The following is a 20,162-nucleotide window of genomic DNA, read 5'->3' as shown; positions in this document are numbered from 1 at the left end:
TTCTATCTCCCGCATGGTGTCCTCCGTAGGCCTCGGAGTGACATTTCTGTTGGATCTGTCCCTGTTCATGTTCAGGTACACAACGTCTAATAACACCATCTACTCCTTCCTTATAAAGGTGAGGATCATCCCAGAAGTAATGTCTCAAGTCAAAGACGAATTTATTCTTTTGTAGGTATGTGAAACTAGGTGGTATATATTTGGCAACAATATAGTTTGCATAATCAGCATACCACGGTGCACTACGTGAAGCATTGATGACATTCAGTTGCTCATCGGGAAAGCTAACATCAATAGGTTGTGGGTCATCAAGAACATTCTCCAATCTAGACAAGTTATCTGCTACTGGGTTATCAGCATCCTTCATATCGACAACATACAAATCAAATTCTTGTAGCAAGAGAACCCATCTGATAAGTCTAGGTTTAGCGTCTTTCTTCTCCATGAGGTACTTAATAGCAGCATGAGCAGTGTGAATAGTGACTTTGGAATCAACTATGCAAGACCTGAACTTTTCATATGCAAACACGACTGCTAAAAATTCCTTTTCCGTAGTAGCATAGTTTCTTTGGGCACTGTCTAGAGTTTTACTAGCATAGTGAATAACATTCAACTTCTTACCAACTCTTTGCCCTAGGACAGCACCAACAGCATAATCTCTAGCATCACACATGATTTCAAAAGGTAAGTTCCAATCAGGTGGTTGAACAATAGGTGCGGTTATCAAAGCCTTCTTAAGTATTTCGAAGGCTTCCTCACAATCATCGTCAAAGACAAAAGAAATATCCTTTTGCAAGAGATTGGTAAGAGGCCTATAAATCTTAGAGAAGTCTTTAATAAACCTTCTATAGAAACGAGCATGACCAAGGAAACTTCTTATACCTTTGATATATGTGGGGTATAGCATTTTCTTGATTGCATCAACCTTAGCCTTATCGACTTCAATACCTCTTTCAGAAATTTTATGACCTAAGACGATGCCTTCATTAACCATAAAGTGGCACTTCTCCCAATTCAAGACAAGATAGGTATTTTACATCTCTGCAAGATCCGATCAAGGTTGCTGAGGCAATCATCAAAAGAAGACCCGTAAATGGAGAAGTCATCGATGAAAACCTCAACAATCTTTTCACAAAAGTTAGAGAATATAGCCATGATACATCTTTGAATGGTGGCAGGTGCATTACATAAGCCAAAAGGCATACGTCTATAAGCAAAGGTACCGAAAGGGCAGGTGAAAGTGGTTTTCTCTCGATCAGCTTGTGCAACACGTATTTGGGAGAAACCAAAATAACTGTCTAGAAAGCAGAAGTGTGTGTGTTTAGACAGTCTTTCTAGCATTTGGTCAATAAAAGGCAAAGGGTAATGATCTTTCCTAGTTGCTTTATTCAATTTCCTAAAATCGATCACCATCCAATAGCCAGTGATAATCCTCTGTGTGATCAATTCATCCTTATCATTAGGGACAACGGTAATGCCTCCCTTCTTAGGGACACAATGTACCAGACTCACCCAATCACTGTGAGCAACAGGATAGATAATACCTGCTTCCAGGAGCTTTAGTATTTCTTTTCTTACTACCTCTTTCATATTAGGATTTAATCTCCGTTGATGATCACCAACTGGCTTGGAATCAGGATCAGTTTTAATCTTGTGCTGGCATAGAGTGGGACTAATGCCCCAAAGATCATCAAGAGTATATCCAATAGCAGCACGGTGCTTCCTTAGAGTTCTTAGTAACTTCTTTTCTTCATGCTCTGAGAGGCTAGCACTAATTATGATAGGATATATCTCTTTTTCATCAAGATAAGCATACTTAAGAGTATCTGGCAACTGTTTAAGCTCGAACACAACATCACCCTTTGGTGGGGGTGGATCCCCAAGTAGTTCAACAGGCAAATTATTCTTAAGGATAGGATATTTTCTAAAACAACTCTATCTATCTCATCCCTTTCATCCATATGCATATCATTTTCATGCTCAAGCAAGTAATGCTCTAAGGGATCAGTAGGGGGCACATCAATAGAAGTTAAGGCAATAGTTTCATCCTTACTGGGTAACTCTTTTTCATGAGGTTGTCTACCAAACTTGGAGAAATTGAACTCATGTGACACACCTTCAAAGCCAACAGTGACAGTTTGCTTCTCAAAGTCAATATGAGCATTGACGGTATTGAGGAAGGGTCTACCAAATATGATGGGACAAAAGCTATCTTGGGTGGTAGCAAGAACGAGGAAATCAGCAGGATACTTAGTTTTACCATACAATACTTCAACATCCCTAACAAGTCCCACTGGGCAGATAGTATCTCTATTGTCAAGCTGAATAGTGACATCAATAGGTTCTATCTCAACTGGTGCAATCTCGTGTTTAATTTCATCATATAAGGATTGAGGTATTGCACTAACGCTAGCACCCACGTCAGATAAACCATGATAACAATGATCTCCTATCTTAACAGAAACAACAGGCGTGCCAACAACAGGCCTATGTTTGTCTCTAACGTGTGGTTTGGCAATTCTAGCAGCATCTTCACAGAAGTGAATGTTATGGCCATCAACATTGTCGGATAGGAGATCTTTGATAATAGCAATGCTAGGTTAAACTCTAATTTGCTCAGGTTGTGTAGGTGTTCTAATGTAGCCTCTACGTATCACAGTTGAAGCTTTAGAATGATCCTTTGTCCTAACAGGGAAAGGTGGTTTCTCAATGTAAGCACTGGGAACAATAGGATCATTATAGGCAATGACTTTCTCTTCAACTGGATTGGTTTTAACTACATTGACTTCTAAGGGAGGATGATATTTAAACCACTTCTCTTTGGGGAGATCAATATGAGCAGAACATGATTCACACAATGAAGCTACTATCTCAGAGTCAAGTCCATACTTAGCGCTAAAGTCACAAAAAATATTTGTTTCAACAAAGGATTTAACGCAATCAAACTTGAAATTCACACCTGACTCCTTATCTTCATCAAGCTCCCAATCTTCAGAGTTGCGTTTAATTCTCTCCAATAAATTCCATTTGAAGTAAATATCTCTCTTCATAAAAGAACCGGTGCAAGAAGTTTCAAGCATGGTGCGATCATTATGAGAAAGCCGAGCATAGAAGTTCTGAATGATAATTTCTCTTGAGAGCTCATGGTTGGGGCATGAATATAACATTGATTTAAGCCTCCCCAAGCTTGAGCGATGCTTTCTCTGTCACGAGGCCAAAAATTATAAATATAATTCCGATCACGATGTACTAGATGCATAGGATAAAACTTTTGATGAAATTCCAATTTCAACCGATTGTAGTTCCATGACCATGTCAACGCCTTATCCCTCAAAGATAAGGGAAAGATATTCTTCTTGACCTCATCCTCAGGAAAACTTGCAAGCTTAAATAAACCACAAACTTCATCTACATAGATTAAATGCAAGTCTGGATGTAATGTTCCATCTCTTGTAAAAGGATTAGCCAGCAGTTTCTCAAGCATACCCGAAGGAAATTCAAAGCAAATATTTTCAGTAAGTGCAGCAAGTTGAGGAGCAACTCTTTGTGCTTCCGTTTGAGGTGAATATACCCCGAACAAGCCCCTCAAAGGTTTAGTTTCCATAGTGATAAATGATAATAAATTTCAGCACACTATATGAATGTTTCCTTAGCAATTTCCACTTACGAAAGGCGCTTCACTCCCCGGGAACGGCGCCAGAAAAGTGTCTTGATGACCCACAAGTATAGGGGATCTATCGTAGTCCTTTTGATAAGTAAGAGTGTCGAACCAATGAGGAGCAGAAGGATCTGACAAGTGGTTTTTAGCAAGGTAATATCTGCAAGCACTGAAATAATTGGTAACAAGTAGTTGTGTGGTGAGATGATTCGTAGCAAGCAACAAGTAACAAAAGTAGCAACAGTGCAGCAAAGTGGCCCAATCCCTTTTGTAGCAAGGGACAAGCCTGGAAAAAGTCATACAGGAGGAAAAACCATCCCGAGGACACACGGGAATTTCTGTCATGCTAGTTTTCATCATGTTCATATGATTCGCGTTCGTTACTTTGATAGTTTGATATGTGGGTGGGCCGGCACTTGGGTACTCCCTTACTTGGACAAGCATCCCACTTATGATTAACCCCTCTTGCAAGCATCTGCAACTACGAAAGAAGAATTAAGACAAAGTCTAACCATATCATTAAACTAATGGATCCAAATCAGCCCCTTACGAAGCAACCCATAAACTAGGGTTTAAGCTTCTGTCACTCTAGGAACCCATCATCTACTTACTACTTCCCAATGCCTTCCTCTAGGCCCAAATAATGGTGAAGTGTTATGTAGTTGACGTTCACATAACACCACTAGAGGAAAAACAACATACAACACATCAAAATATCGAACGAATACCAAATTCACATGACTACTTATAGCATGACTTATCCCATGTCCTCAGGAACAAAAGTAACTACTCACAAAGCATAATCATATTCATGACCAGAGAGGTAATGAGTAGCATCAAGTTTCTTAACATAAACTCTTCCACCAAGTAATACAACTAGCATCAACTACAAAAAGTAATTAACACTACTAGCAACATTACAAGTACTAATCGGGGTCGCGAGACAGAGATTGGTTACAAGTGATGAAGTAGGGTTTGGAGATGAGATAGTGCTGATGATGATGTTGATGGTGATGAGTCCCCTCCGATGAGAGGAGTGTTGGTGATGACGATGGCGACGATTTCCCCCTCCGGGAGGGAAGTTTCCCCGGCAGGATCGTCCTGCCGGAGCTCTAGATTGGTTCTGCTCAAGTTCCGCCTCGTGGCGTCGGCGAATCCTCCGAAAAGCCTCCTCCTGATTTTTTCCAGACCGAAACCCTTCTTGTAGCAAAAGGGGGGAGCCAGAGGGCTGATACATCTCAAACGTATCTATAATTTTTGATGGTTTCATGTTGTTATCTTGTCAACTTTGGATGTTTTACATACCTTTTATATCTTTTTTGGGACTAACTTATTAATTCAGTGCCAACTGCCAGTTCCTGTTTTTTTGTGTGTTTTTGACTCTTTTCAGATCCGATTTTGGAATGGAGTCCAAACGGAATAAAATCCCCGAAATAATTTTTTCCAGAATAGAAGAAGATCGGGGGACTTGAGGGCCAAGGCAGGAGGCCCATAGGGAGCCTACAATCCCTAACGCCGCGGCCAGGGGGCAGCGGCGACCAGGCTTGTGGCCTCCCTGGAGCTCCCCTACCCTAGCTCTTTGGCCTATATATTCCCTAAAATCCGAGAAAAAATCAAGGCATCCACGAAACCACTTTTCCGCCGCCGCAAGCTTCCGTTTCCGCGAGATCTCATCTGGAGACCCTTCCCGGTGCCCTGCCGGAGGGGACTTTGGAGTTGGAGGGCTTCTACATCAACATCATCGCCTCTCCAATGACTCGTGAGTAGTCCACATCAGACCTACGGGTCCGTAGTTAGTAGCTAGATGGGTTGTTCTCTCTCTTGGATCTTCAATACAAAGTTCTCCATGATCTTCATGGAGATCTATCCGATGTAATCCTCTTTGGCGGTGTGTTTGTTGAGATCCGATGAATTGTGGATTTGTGATCAGATTATCTATGAATTATATTTGAGTCTTTGCTGATTTCTTATATGCATGATTTTATATCCTTGTAAGTCTCTCCGAGTCTTGGGTTTTGTTTGGCCAACTAGATCTATGATTCTTGCAATGGGAGAAGTGCTTGGTTTTGGGTTCATACCATGCGGTGACCTTTCCAAGTGACAGAAGGGGCAGCAAGGCACACATCGTGTTGTTGCCAGCAAGGGTAACAAGATGGGCTTTCATCATAGATTTGAGATTGTCCATCTACATCATGTCATCTTGCTTAAGGCGTTACTCTGTTCTTATGAACTCAATACACTAGATGCATGCTCGATAGCGATTGATGTGTGGAGTAATAGTAGTAGATGCAGAAAGTATCGGTCTACTTGTTTTGGACATGATGCCTATAGATATGATCATTGCCATAGATAACGTCATGAATTTGCGTGGTTCTATCAATTGCTCGATAGTAATTCGTTCACCCACCGTCTACTTGCTTTCATGAGAGAAGCCACTAGTGAACACTACGGCCCCCGGGTCTATTCACAACTATCGTCTCCACTTTTACTTTCACTTTGCTTTGTTTACTTTTTGCTTTCAGTTCTCACTTTGCAAACAAATCTATAAGGGATTGATAACCCCTTCATAGCGTTGGGTGCAAGCTCTTTGTGTTCGTGCAGGTACTTGTGACTTGACTCGATCCTCCTACTTCATTGATACCTTGGCTCTCAAACTGAGAGAAATACTTACCGCCGCTGTGCTACATCACCCTTTCCTCTTCAAGGGAACACCAACGCAAGGCTCCAAGGCCGCGGGGGAATCCTTTGCATATTTGCCAAGGAAGTCCCTATAGGCGTAGCCCGTAGAAGAAGGATCCCTGGCGCCATTACCAGGGAAGGTCTTTTGTTGCCATAGCAGAAGTATTTCTGGCGCCGTTGCCGGGGAGAGGTCAAGTCAAGATCTATCCAAGTAAGTGTCACAAACTCATCTCTTGCATTTACCTTTTTTGCCAGTTGCCTCTCGTTTTCCTCTCCCCCACTTCACATTTGCCATTTTCATTTTCCTTTCTTCTTTGCCTTTTTCGTTTGCCTTTTTCGTTTGCCTTTTTCGTTTGCCCTTTTCTCTCGTTTGCTTTCTGTTCGTTGTGCGCCATGTGCCTTCAATATGCTTGCATCTTCGCTTGCCGAAAACCTAGTGATATGGATCCTCATCCACTTGCTAATCTCTTTAAGAGATCCAATTATGTTGATCCAATTGCTAGTGAGTTGAGTGCACTTGACTATCTTTATGGAGTTTTGCTTGAGATGCGTGAATCTGAAAATTGTGAGGAAGAAATTTATGAAGTGATTCACGAGGGCTCCTTGGATGAAAAGCATGATTGCAATGATTTCACTATAAATCCTATTAGTGACAATCATGCTAAAAATATGCAAAACCCTAAGCTTGGGGATGCTAGCTTTGCTATGTCCACTACTTGTTGCAATGATCATGAATGGGGTGATGATTTTTCTTATGATCTTGAAAAGCCTCATGATGAATATGATATTTGCAATAATATTGAAAGTGGGTTTGGAGAAGTCATGACCTTAGTTGATGATAATCCCACTATTTTTGAAGAGCGTCAACTTTGCATGCATGTGGATCATGAAAATAATATCCTTTGTGATAGCTATATTATTGAATTTGATTATGATCCCACATGTAATTGCTATGAGAGAGGATCATATGCTTTTACTTATTGCAATAGTATCAAGCTTCCTCTCCATGTGTTGAAATTTTTGAAGCTATGCTTGTTTTGCCTTCCTATGCTAGTTGATTCTTTCTCCAACAAGTTGTTTGTTCACTAAATCCATATGCATAGGAAGTGGGTTAGACTTAAATGTGCTAGCCCTATGCTCCATGATGCTCTCGTTGTGCTTCAATCCTTATCTTTTATGTGAGCATCATTGAAATCCTTATGCCTAGCTAAGGGCGTTAAACAATAGCGCTTGTTGGGAGGCAATCCCACGAATCTATCCTATTTCTTTCTGTTTATTTTCCACACTTTCATAATTCTGTTATGATTGTGTTTTTTGTGTTTCTTTTTGCATTTGTGCCAAGTGAAACCGTTATGATTAGTCTTGGGAATGATCGTTTGGTCATGCTGGAAAAGACAGAAACTCTCTGCTCACGAAAAGAAATTTCATTTTTTGTAAGAGATTTTGAGTTGATTCTTTTTTCTACTGATTTCTATACAAATTCTTCAGACTGCCGTAATGTTTCAGAATTTTTGAAGTACCAGAAGTATACGAAGTATACAGATTGCTACAGACTGGTCTGCTGTTAACAGATTCTGTTTTTGTTGAGTTGGTTGCTTATTTTGATGAAACTATGGATAGTATCGGGGGCTATTAGACATGGAAGATTGAAAATACAGTAACCCAACATCAACATAAGTAGAATTTAAGTTTTCTACAGTACCTAAGGAAGTGGTGGTTTGCTTGCTTATACTAATGATATCACGAGTTTCTGTTTAAGTTTCGTGTTGTGAAGTTTTCAAGTTTTGGGTGAAGTTATAAAGGACAAAGATATAAAGAGTGGCAAGAGATCAAGCTTGGGGATGCCCAAGGCACCCCAATTTGATTCAAGGATGCCGAAAAAGCCTAAGCTTGGGATGTCCCGGGAAGGCATCCCCTCTTTCGTCGTCTATCCATCGGTAACGTTACTTGGGGCTATATTTTTATTCACCACATGTTATGTGTTTTGCTTGGAGCGTCTTGTATCATAGGAGTCTTTTATTTTTGGTTTGTCACAATCTTCCTTGCTGCACACCTAGAGAGAGATACATGCACTCACCGTGATTTTGTCGAGCTTCACTTATATCCTTTGGTTAGACAATTCAGCTCACTTGTGCTTCACTTATATCTTTAGAGCTAGTTGATTTTTGCTCTATGTGCTTCACTTATATCTTTTAGAGCACATCGGTGCGTGGCTTGGTAGTTGGCTTATGCTATGAAAGTAGTCTCAAAAGGGGTTGTTATCCAAAGGGATATGAAAACTTCCACCTTCATGTGCATTGAGTAGTTAGAGAAGTTTGATTCATCTCAATTAGTTTTGAGTAGTGGTTGTGGTAATATTGAAGTTAAATTAGTAAGGTGTTGTGGATCTAGAAATACTTGTGTTGAAGTTAGTGATTCCCGTAGCATGCACGTATGGTGTACCGATATCTGATGAAGTCTGAGCATGATTAGTTTATTGATTGTCATCCTTTGTGTGGCGGTCGGGATCGCGCGATGGTTTATACCTACCAACCCTTCCCCTAGGAGTATGCGTTGAATGCTTTGTTTCGATTACTACTAAAACTTTTGCAACAAGTATATGAGTTCTTCATGAATAATGTTGTGTCCATGGTTTAGATGCATTTTCACCTTCCACCATCACTATCTTCTTTAGTGTCGTGCAACTTTCGCCGGTGCACAAAACCCACCATTAGCCTCCCTCAAAACAGCCACCATACGTACCTACTATGGCTTTTTCAAAGCCATTCCGAGATATATTGCCATGCAACTACCACCATGACATGTGCCACCACTTCTACATTGCCATTGCATGATCATAAGACAGCTAGCATGATGTTTCCATTGATGTCTATGCCATGCTAGATCATTGTCACGGTACACTACCGAAGGCATTCCATATAGAGTCATCATTGCTCTAAGTTTTGAGTTGTAAGTGTGATGATCATCATTGATGGAGCATTGTCCTATGTGAGGAAATAAAAGAGGCCAGCGAAGCCCATTTACAAAAAGAGGCCAAAGATGCCCACCAAAAAATAATAATAAAAAAGAGGCCAAAGAGCCCACCAAAAAATGAGAGAAAAAGAGAGAAGGGACAATGCTACTATCTTTCCACACTTGTGCTTATTAAGCACCATGATCTTCATGATTGAGAGTCTCTCGTTTTGTCACCACCATATAGCTAGTGGGAAATTTTCATTATATAACTTGACTTGTATATTCCAATGATAGGCTTCCCCAAAATTGCCTTAGGTCTTCGTGAGAAAGCAAGTTGGATGCACGCCCACTAGTTTTCTTTAAGAGCTCTCACATACTCTTAGCTCTAGTGCATCAATTGTATGGCAATCCCTACTCATTCACGTTGATATCTATTGATGAGCGTCTCCATAGCTCGTTGATATGCCTAGTCAATGTGACCATCTTCTCCTTGTTTGTCTTGCAACCTCCACCACACTCCATTCCACTTATAGTGCTAAAACCATGGCTCACACTCATGTATTGCGTGAGAGTTGAAAAAGATTGAGAAAGTAAAGGTGTGAAAACAATTACTTGGCCAATACCGAGATTGTGCATGATTTAAATCCGTTGTACAAGGATGATAGAGCATAGCCAAACTATATGATTTTGTAGGGATAACTTTCTTTTGGCCTTGTTATTTTGAAAGTTCATGATTACCTTGCTAGTTTGCTTGACGTATTATTGTCTCCGCGTCAATAGAAAACTATTGTTTTGAATCTAATGGATCTGAACATTCACGTCACATAAGAGAAGTTACAAAGGACATCTATGCTAGGTAGCACGAAAGCATCAAAAAATTCATTCTTTATCACTTCCCTACTCGAGGACGAGCAGGAGTTAAGCTTGGGGATGCTTGATACGTCTCAAACGTATCAATAATTTTTTATGGTTTCATGCTGTTATCTTGTCAACTTTGGATGTTTTACATACCTTTTATATCTTTTTTGGGACTAACTTATTAATTCAGTGCCAAGTGCGAGTTCCTGTTTTTTCTGTGTTTTTGACTCTTTTCAGATCTGATTTTGGAACTGAGTCCAAACGGAATAAAATCCCCGAAATAAATTTTTCCATAACAGAAGAAGATCGGGGGACTTGAGGGCCAAGGCAGGAGGCCCACACGGAGCCCACAAGCCCTGACGCCGCGGCCACGGGGCGCGGCGACCAGGCTTGTGGCCTCCCTGGCGCTCCCCTGCCCTAGCTCTTTGGCATATATATTCCCTAAAATCCTAGAAAAAATCAAGGCGTCCACGAAACCACTTTTCCGCCGCCGCAAGCTTCCGTTTTCACGAGATCTCATCTGGAGACCGTTCCCGGTGCCCTGCCGGAGGGGACTTTGGAGTTGGAGGCTTCTACATCAACATCATAGCCTCTCCAATGACTCGTGAGTAGACCACTTCAGACCTACGAGTCCGTAGTTAGTAGCTAGATGGCTTCTTCTCTCTCACTATAGTCTCCAGTTTTATTTTCACTTTGCTTTGTTTACTTTTTGCTTTCAGTTCTCACTTTGCAAACAAATCTATAAGGGATTGACAACCCCTTCATAGCGTTGGGTGCAAGCTTTTTGTGTTTGTGCAGGTACTTGTGACTTGACTCGATCCTCCTACTGGATTGATACCTTGGTTCTCAAACTGAGGGAAATACTTACTGCCGCTGTGCTACATCACCCTTTCCTCTTCAAGGAACACCAACGCAAGGCTCCAAGGTCGCGGGGGAATCCTTTGCATATTTGCCAAGGAAGTCCCTATATGCGTAGCCCGTAGCAGAAGGATTCCTGGCGCCATTGTCAGGAAAGGTCTTTTGTTGCCATAGCAAGGGCGAGCTGGGAGCCCACAAGCCCCCTAGGCGCGGCCAGGGGGGTGGCCGCGCCTAGCAGGCTTGTGGCCCCCTGCTGGCTCCCCTCCGGTACTTCTTCGGCCTAGTATTTTTTTATAAATCCCCAAAAAAATCCACGTTGATTTTAACGGCTTTTGGAGTTGCGTAGAATAGGCATCTCAAACTTGCTTCCTTTTCAGGCTAGAATTCCAGCTGCCGACATTCTCCCTCTTCATGTAAACCTTGCAAAATAAGAGAGAAAAGGCATTAATATTGTACCGTGAAGTGAAATAACAGCCCCAAAAGCGATAAATATCAACATGAAAGCATGATGCAAAATGGACGTATCACCCCCCACAACCACTAGCTCGTTGGCTGCTCCGAGAGAAACTGACACTTGTCATTTAGAGCAACCCAAATTCCTCAGAGCCTTCGAGATAAAATCATCAAGTGAGGAAATACCCCAAAGACCAAACCCCAAACCAAAATCCAAGTGATTGAGCATCACTAAAGAAGTTGTTCCTGTGTGGAACTGAAGCATATTACCTTTGTGGACTGTGCATCCTCCAGGCGGTTAGGCGTCATGGTCTCGAGCATCCAACAGTTAATTGTGGATCGACGGGTGACCGAGTTTGTGAGGGTTTGGAAGTCTGCCCTGAAGACTTACCACGAGTGTGGGCGAGGACTCTGTGTCCTTAGCTCAAGGAGAATACTGTAGATACTACATGTCCTGGGACTGTGTGTCCTTTGTTTTCAATACCAAGCCGCTCCAAACCAAACGTACAACTGTCACAAGAGTTGGAACTAGGTCATCAACAACTGTGTTCATCGAGATACGGGTTCTAGTTCTTCAACTCTTTTATTTCCTCAAATTGTATGTTGGAGACTTTGATATGCACTATTTGAAGAATTTTTCAGAAGACTTTCTCTGAATTTCCTCAACCTCAAATTCTTCACCTACTTACTCTGTACTTGCGAACTGTGCAAACCGAATCTCATAAACCTCATCGAGTACTCTGCTATAGTAGTGTTTGCACACCTGATCATGTACTAGTTCTGCTACACTTAATTCATCATTGAAGACTTTCGTCACAAGGAATTTCCTCAGCGATGAAATTGTAAAAATCGCCTATTCACCCCCTCTAGTTGATATAACGCACTTTCAATTGGTATCACAGCAAGGTATTCCCTTATTTTGTGTGATTTTGGTGTAACCACCTCGAGTTTTAGTTATGTCGGCCGCAGGTATGATCAAGGTTACTACAGGATGTCCTACCTTCGAAGGAAAGGACTTTCCCTACTGGAAGACCAAGATGTAGATGCATCTTCAAGCTATTGACAATGATCTCTGGTATATTGTGGAATATGCTATCCCCTCCATTACTGCCACTATCTCTGCCGCTGATGCGAAGAAATTCAAGCAATTTGACTCACAAGCGAAGAATATCATCTCTGGCCATCTAAGCAAAGGTCAGTATGGCAGAGTGAGTGCTTTGGGCACAACTAAGCTTATCTGGGATAGGCTATCCAAAGTCAATGAAGGAATCTCAACTCAGTGTGACTCTTGTGTTGACATTCTTCTCAATCTCTTTAATCGCTTCAAGAGGCTTGACAAGGAAAGATGCCAAGATACCTTTGATCGCCTCACTGATATCTCAAATGAACTACAAGCACTCGGAGCAAGAGACATCACTGACCATGAAGTTGTGAAGAAACTGCTAAGATCTCTTGTTCCATCATTTGATACAATGGTTCTGATGATTCAAGAACGAGGAGACTATAAGATGCTTGATCCTACTAATATACTTGAAAGACTCAATACTCATGAATTCCAACAAGAAGAAAAGAGAGGCCACTCAAGACATCGTGCACTGAAGGCTAAGGCAATTTCCTCATCTCAAGAAAAATACTTAGATTGCAGCATTGTGACCCTGACGAACTTGGACAGGAGCTTGCAATGCTCGTGAGAAATTCCAGAAGTTTACAAAGCGTGGCCAGTTTGGTAAATCTTGAAGAAGAGATATGAGGAAATCAGAATCTTTGTCTGGGGACTACAAGAAAAGAACCTATCACAAATGTAAGAAATCTGGTCACTACATTGCTGATTGTCCTTGCCGGGTGAAAGAATCAAAGAATAAGAAATACAAGGATGAAAGTTCTGATGACTCAAAGAAAAAGAAGAAATCTTCAAAATCCTCATCCTCAAAATCCTCATCGCACAAGAAGACCAGTTTCACAAAGGCTCGGGCACTCATTGTCAAGGAAATGGATTCTAAGGAAGAATCTGAGGAATGTAATGAAGAGGAAGGTTCTGAAGAGGATTTCGAGTATGGTGTGGCAAGTCTTGCACTGGCTACGACATTCGTCAACAAGTCAATCTTCAAGCTTGAAGAAAATGACAACACTATCTACACTGATGAATATGCTGTTTACTTCGCTCCAACCTTTTGCTTCATGGAAAAAGGTTCAAAGGTACCAAACCATACTTCCTCCTCTAATTCTAGTGAGTGTGAACTGATAACCTACAAGTATAGGGGATCGCAACAGTTTTCGAGGGTAGAGTATTCAACCCAAATTTGTTGATTCAGCACAAGGGGAAGCAAAAGAATATTATCGAGTATTAGCAGTTGAGTTGTCAATTCAACCACACCTGAAAGACTTAGTATCTGCAACAAAAGAATATTCTCAAGTATTAGTAGTTGAGTTATAACATGGAGAGATATGTAACCAGCTCCAGTTCGTCAATGTAATGTAAGCATGTATTCCATATATAGTCATGCGTGCTTATGAAAAGAACTTGCATGACATCTATTGTCCACCCGTCCCGTGGCAGAGGGGTCCTAATGGAAACTACGGGATATTAAGGTTCTCCTTTTAATAGAGAACCGGAACAAAGCATTAGCACTTAGTGAATACATGAACTCCTCATACTATGGCCATCTCCGAGAGTGGTTCCAGCTATTGTCACTCCGGGGTTGCCGGGTCATAACACATAGTAGGTGACTACAACTTGCAAGAAAGGATCAAGACCACACATATATTGACGAGAACATAATAGGATCAGATCTGAAATCATGGCACTCGGGCCCTAGTGACAAGCATTACGCATGGCAAAGTAGTAGCAACATCAATCTTAGAACATAGTGGATACTAGGGATCAATCGCCATCAAAACTAACTTGATTACATGATATACCTCATCCAACCCATCACCATCCAGCAAGCCTACGATGAGAATACTCACGAACGATGAAGATCATCATGGAATTGGCGATGAAGGAAGGTTGGTGATGACGATGGCGACGATCTCCCCTCTCCGGAGCCCAGAACGGACTCCAGATCTGCCATCCAGAGGAAGAACAGGTGGTGGCGGCGCCTCCGTATCGTAAAACGCGATGAACTCTCCTCTTTGAATTTTTTTCCGGTCGAAAGGAACTAAATAGAGCTGGAGTTGGAGGCAGCGGAGCCCCGAGGGCCCCATAAGCCTGCTAGGCACGACGAGGGGGGGGGCGCGCCTCCTAGGCTTGTGCGCTCCTCGCTCCACGTCTCCGGTTGATTCTTGCGCCAGTATTTTTTATATATTCCACAAAAAATCCTCGTAAATTTCCAGGTCATTCCGAGAACTTTTATTTCTGCACAAAAACAACACCATGGCAATTCTGCTGAAAACATCGTTAGTCCGGGTTAGTTCCATTCAAATCATGCAAATTAGAGTCCAAATCAAGGGCAAAAGAGTTTGGAAAAGTAGATACGATGGAGACGTATCAACTCCCCCAAGCTTAAAGCCTTGCTTGTCCTCAAGCAATTCAGTTGACAAACTGCAAGAGACAAAAGAAAAACTTTTACGAACTCTGTTTGATCTTGTTGCTGTAATTATGTCTAACTCATATTCAGATTTTCAGCAAGATCATAAGCTAACCACATAAGCAATGACATTTAGGTCTCAAGATGAACTCATATCAATGGCATAATCAACTAGCGAGCAATAATGATAAGTTTCAAACTTCAACACTTCAATCAAAACAATCATGAAGCAATATGAACAGAAGGTATCTCGCTAGCTCTTTCTGAGACCGCAAAACATAAATGCAGAGCACCTTCAAACACCAAGGGTTGACTGAACATTGTAATTCATGGCAAAGAAGATCCAGTCACCGTCATACTCAATAACAATTAAAAGCAAATCATAAAAATGACGGAGGTGCTCTATAATTGGTGATTTTATAAGAAGAGGGATGACTCAAGAGAAACATAAATAGATAGGCCCTTCGCAAAGGGAAGCATTGATTTGCAGAGGTGCCAGAGCTCAAGCTTTGAAGACAGAGATAAATAATTTTGGGTGGCATGCTTTCATTGTCAACGCAATAACCAAGAGTTTTCACCATCTTCCATGCTACACAAATTATAGGTGGTTCCCAAACAGAAAAGTAAAGTTTTGACTCCCCCACCACCGATCAATCACACTCCACGACTAGCCGAATACTTGGGTGCCGTCCATACCAACAACAATCCAGGGGAGTTTTGTTTGCAACTATATTTTCGATTTGAGCGGGGAACTGGGCATTCCAATTACTGGCCCCTTTCTCGTGAGTGATAGTGAATAAACACGTATCGAGGATAACACGCCTAGCATGGAAGATACTAATCGCCCCTTGTCACCACATGAGCGGTTCGGGCATGCAAAACAGATTATTACTTGAAGATTTAGAGAGTGGCACATGCAAATTTACTTGGAACGGCAGGTAGATACCGCATATAGGTAGGTATGGTGGACTCATATGGAACAACTTTGGGTTTATGGAAGTGGATGCACAAGGAGTATTCCCACTTAGTACAAGTGAAGGCTAGCAAAAGACTAGGAAGCGACCAACTAGAGAGCGATAACAGTCATCAATATGCATTGAAATTAACCAACGTTGAGTGCAAGCATGAGTAGGACATAAATCACCATAAACATGAAATCATAGAGGCTATCTTGATTTTGTTTCAACTACATGCGTGATCATGTGCCAAGTCAAGCCACTTGAATCATTCAAAGGAGGATACCATCCTATCATACTACATCATAATCATCTTGAAATTCATGTTGGCATCCAAGACAAACCATTATAAGCTCCTAGCTAATTAAGCATGGCATCAGAAACTATGATCTCTAAGTTGTCATTGCAAACACATTTCTCTCACAACAAAGCAGAATTAGGAACGATGATCTAGTCATATTTACAAAAACAAAATAGATCGAGTTCATACCAGCTTTTCCAGGCGCACTCACTTCATCATATATCGTCATTATTGCCTTTCACTTGCACGACCAAATGATGTGAACAATAATAAGAGTGTTCATGCATTGCACTAAGCTGGAATCTACAAGCAAACACAAAGGAGAAGACAAATTAATATGGCTCTTTGAAAGATAAACAGATATGCATGCGAGAGCCACTAAACATTGTAACCATGGTCTTCTACCTTGACCCAAAGAAAAAGAAAACTATTTACACGGGAAAGCTCCCAACAATCAAAAGAAGAACAAGAAACCTTTTGGGTTTTCTCAATCAAACAAACACACGAGAAGAAAGCGAGAAAAAGAAATAAACTAGCATGAATGATACAGTGGCAAGGCGTGAACACTGACTAACAAAGTGAAAGTGTGAGCAAGAATATAAAGTCGGTGAGAAACACATACTCCCCCAAGCTTAGGCTTTTGGCCTAAGTTGGTCTACTCCCACGGAGGGAAGTAACCGTCTCTAGGGTACTCCGGAGTGTACTGAGGGTGCCACTGCTGTGTGAGCTCCTCTGGCTCCCACTGATAAACTGGCGTCTGGTACTCGACTGGTAGCTCGGGCACGGGTGCCTGTGGTGGCGCTATGCCCTAATATGTGTAGATGTCCGACGGCATAATAATGTACCTACATAGATGATGATTGAACAAAGAAGGAGCAGGCAAAGTAATAGTCTCAGGAGTACCCTGACTAAATACCAGGTTATAAATCATCCTCTTATTTATATCTTTATCAAGAAAGTCATGGCGAACCATGCTGTCATAATCTAGATATCTCTCAGGAAGAAGCATCTCTTCTTCCTTGTGCAGTCTAATAGGTATCTCAAAATGTTTAGCAAGACAGGTAGCATAGATACCTCCATAAACAGCGCCTTTAGTATGGTTCGTGTTCAACCGTTTAGCCACTATAGCGCCCAAGCTATAAGTTTTATCATTATAAAGGGCTTCGCGCAAAACCGCGAGATCTGGGGAGCTGAGAGCTCCAGCTTTCCCACGGCGAATCAAACACTTTCCCACGAATACTGAGAAGTACCGAAGCACGGGAAAATGTATGCTAGCAACTCTAGCGCAAGATACTCCTCTCTCCTCTCCTACGGCAATAGTATCAATAAAAGCCTCCAAGTCCCGTGGACGAGGTTCATGAATATCCCCAACATAAGGTAATTTGCAAATATTGCAAAAATCCTGAAGTGGCATGCACTAGGGGATATCATATAACTTGAACTCAACCATAGGAGGACTCTTCCTTGGATAGAAGTTAAAGCTGTGCACGAAAATATTAGTGAGGAGGAGGTATTGTGGACACTTATCTTCAACAAATGCGGTAAGGCATGCGTTCTCCACCAAGTAATAAAAATCCTCCTCTTATTAGTCACAATATCCTTCATGTACTGTTTACAGAGGTAGTATACTATTTACAACTTACTACAACACTAAATGTGGTAGGATTTCTAAAGCACTCAGAGATTTTTGTAGGCAGGGTTAGAATTTAGATCACACTGTGCATAAGCATTGCTTGGAAAGACCTCGTGAGCCAGATAATTCACCGTTCAGGACACACTAATTGGGAATCAGCATTTTATAGTGTCCAGGAAAGATCACTGAGAAATGCACAACAGATCTCCTTCAATTACAAACTTAAAAGCTCACTGAGAAATGCAAAACAGATCAATTCAAGCAGACAAACCTTGCCAGTGTATCCAGCCTTTTCAATTGCAGTCTTCAAGAGCTCAAGGCCTTCCTTGTTCTCCTATAATAACAGAAAACAAAAGGAAATCAGATCACAACCCAAATACATGAGTTTTATACTCCCGCCGTCCCAAAATAAGTGTCTCAACTTTATAAAAGCACTAGTATAAAATTTTAATTATTTTAGGACGGAGGGAGTACATCAAAACACCAAGACATAAGAATCTCATCCCAAACCTATAAGAACAGGGGAATACCTGAATGTTAGGTGCAAAACCACCTTCGTCTCCGACATTGGTGGCATCCTGCCCATACTTCTTGATAACAGACTGTTACGGAAAATGACAGTTTCAGTCAATTTATTTATTTACAAGATGATAAAGCTAGGGTGTGTATCCATCCATAGAGTTCCGGATCAGTTGCACTTGCACTTGTTCTCCTACAATAACAGACTGCCCAGATCATTGTACTACTATTTATTTTGCATCTAGAGGAAACTTCAAGGAAGCACATGGCATTTTTAGGAGAGCGTGGCACATGCATCCTTCATGCACCTACAGCTTTGGGTCTCTCATCACATTCATGGTGCAATGCATATGCTAATTTATTTATATCAACTGAAATTTCTCTTCCATTTTTTTCAGGTGGAACATTCAGATGCCTACAATAATCTTTCACTTATTTACAAGATGATAAAGAGACACAAAAAGCCTAGTATGAACCATTTGCTTGGGTCACGTAACCGAACGAACTCGGATTCAGATTTAAATGTCGTGAGCATAGCTTGCAAAGACTAAGTAAGTGATACTAGTACTACCCGTTGATGTGGACTGGACGAGGTCGTTCTCGTTGCAGCCTGTGCAGGTGCAGAACCCGCCGCCGCCCTTGAGGCTGTATCGCTTGTGGCGCCTGTCGTAGCTGCCGCACAGGACGTATCGCTCGCCACCGCACGGGTCGCAGGCAGTGAGGGACGTGGCGCCGACCACGACACGTCGGAGCTCGCCCGACTCATGCAAGTGGCGGAGCTCCTCGGCACTGCTGAGGTGGCGGCCGCCGACGAAGACCTACGGGAGCGTGATCCGGCAGGCGCGCGGGAGGAGCGTCGTGAGATCCTCGAGGTAGCAGGCATCCATGGCAAGGTCGCGCTCGTCGACGGAGGCGCGGAGCCCCCGTGGGATGGCGCGCTCCCCAGATGACATCGAGGGAGGTGTAGTAGAGCAGGACGCGGTGGTCGGCCTCAGCGGCGATTGGTGGCGCTTGGACCCTGGAGGGTGCGGAGCGCGCAGAGGGCAGAGGCGGCCACACGGACGCGGTGGAAGATGAGGGCGGCGGAGGGGATGGGGAGGAGGTGGTGGCGGCGAGAAGATGGGATTCGATGACATCTGACTTAGGGCTTGGGTAGTTGGGCTGCGGGTGAGGGTTTCCCTTTTCTTTTTTCCTTTTTTTTCTATAGATAGATGGATGGATGGATGTGAGTGTTGGAATTATGCCCTAGAGGCAATAATAAATGTATAGTTATTACTATAATTCCTGTATCAAGATAATAGTTTATTATCCATGCTATAATTGTATTGAATGACGACTCATTTACATGTGTGGATACATAGACAAAACACCGTCCCTAGCATGCCTCTAGTTGGCTAGCCAGTTGATCGATGATAGTCAGTGTCTTCTGATTATGAACAAGGTGTTGTTGCTTGATAACTGGATCACGTCATTGGGAGAATCACGTGATGGACTAGACCCAAACTAATAGACGTAGCATGTTGATCGTGTCATTTTGTTGCTACTGTTTTCTGCGTGTCAAGTATTTATTCCTATGACCATGAGATCATATAACTCACTGACACAGGAGGAATGCTTTGTGTGTATCAAACGTCGCAACGTAACTGGGTGACTATAAAGAAGCTCTACAGGTATCTCCGAAGGTGTTAGTTGATTTAGTATGGATCAAGACTGGGATTTGTCACTCCGTGTGATGGAGAGGTATCTCGGGGCCCACTCGGTAATA

General features: G+C 42.1%; 1 pseudogene; it reads right to left on the bottom strand.

Annotated features, from left to right (window-relative positions):
• Positions 1–18,915: 18,915 nt before the first annotated feature.
• On the bottom strand, positions 18,916–19,533 carry LOC123405053 (annotated as a pseudogene).
• Between the last annotated feature and the right edge of the window lie 629 nt (positions 19,534–20,162).

Source organism: Hordeum vulgare, chromosome 6H, assembly GCF_904849725.1.
Source record: "Hordeum vulgare subsp. vulgare chromosome 6H, MorexV3_pseudomolecules_assembly, whole genome shotgun sequence".
Classification (NCBI taxonomy): Eukaryota; Viridiplantae; Streptophyta; class Magnoliopsida; order Poales; family Poaceae; genus Hordeum; species Hordeum vulgare.
Note: the sequence above shows the minus strand (reverse complement) of the source record. Positions and strands in the feature narration are given on the sequence as shown.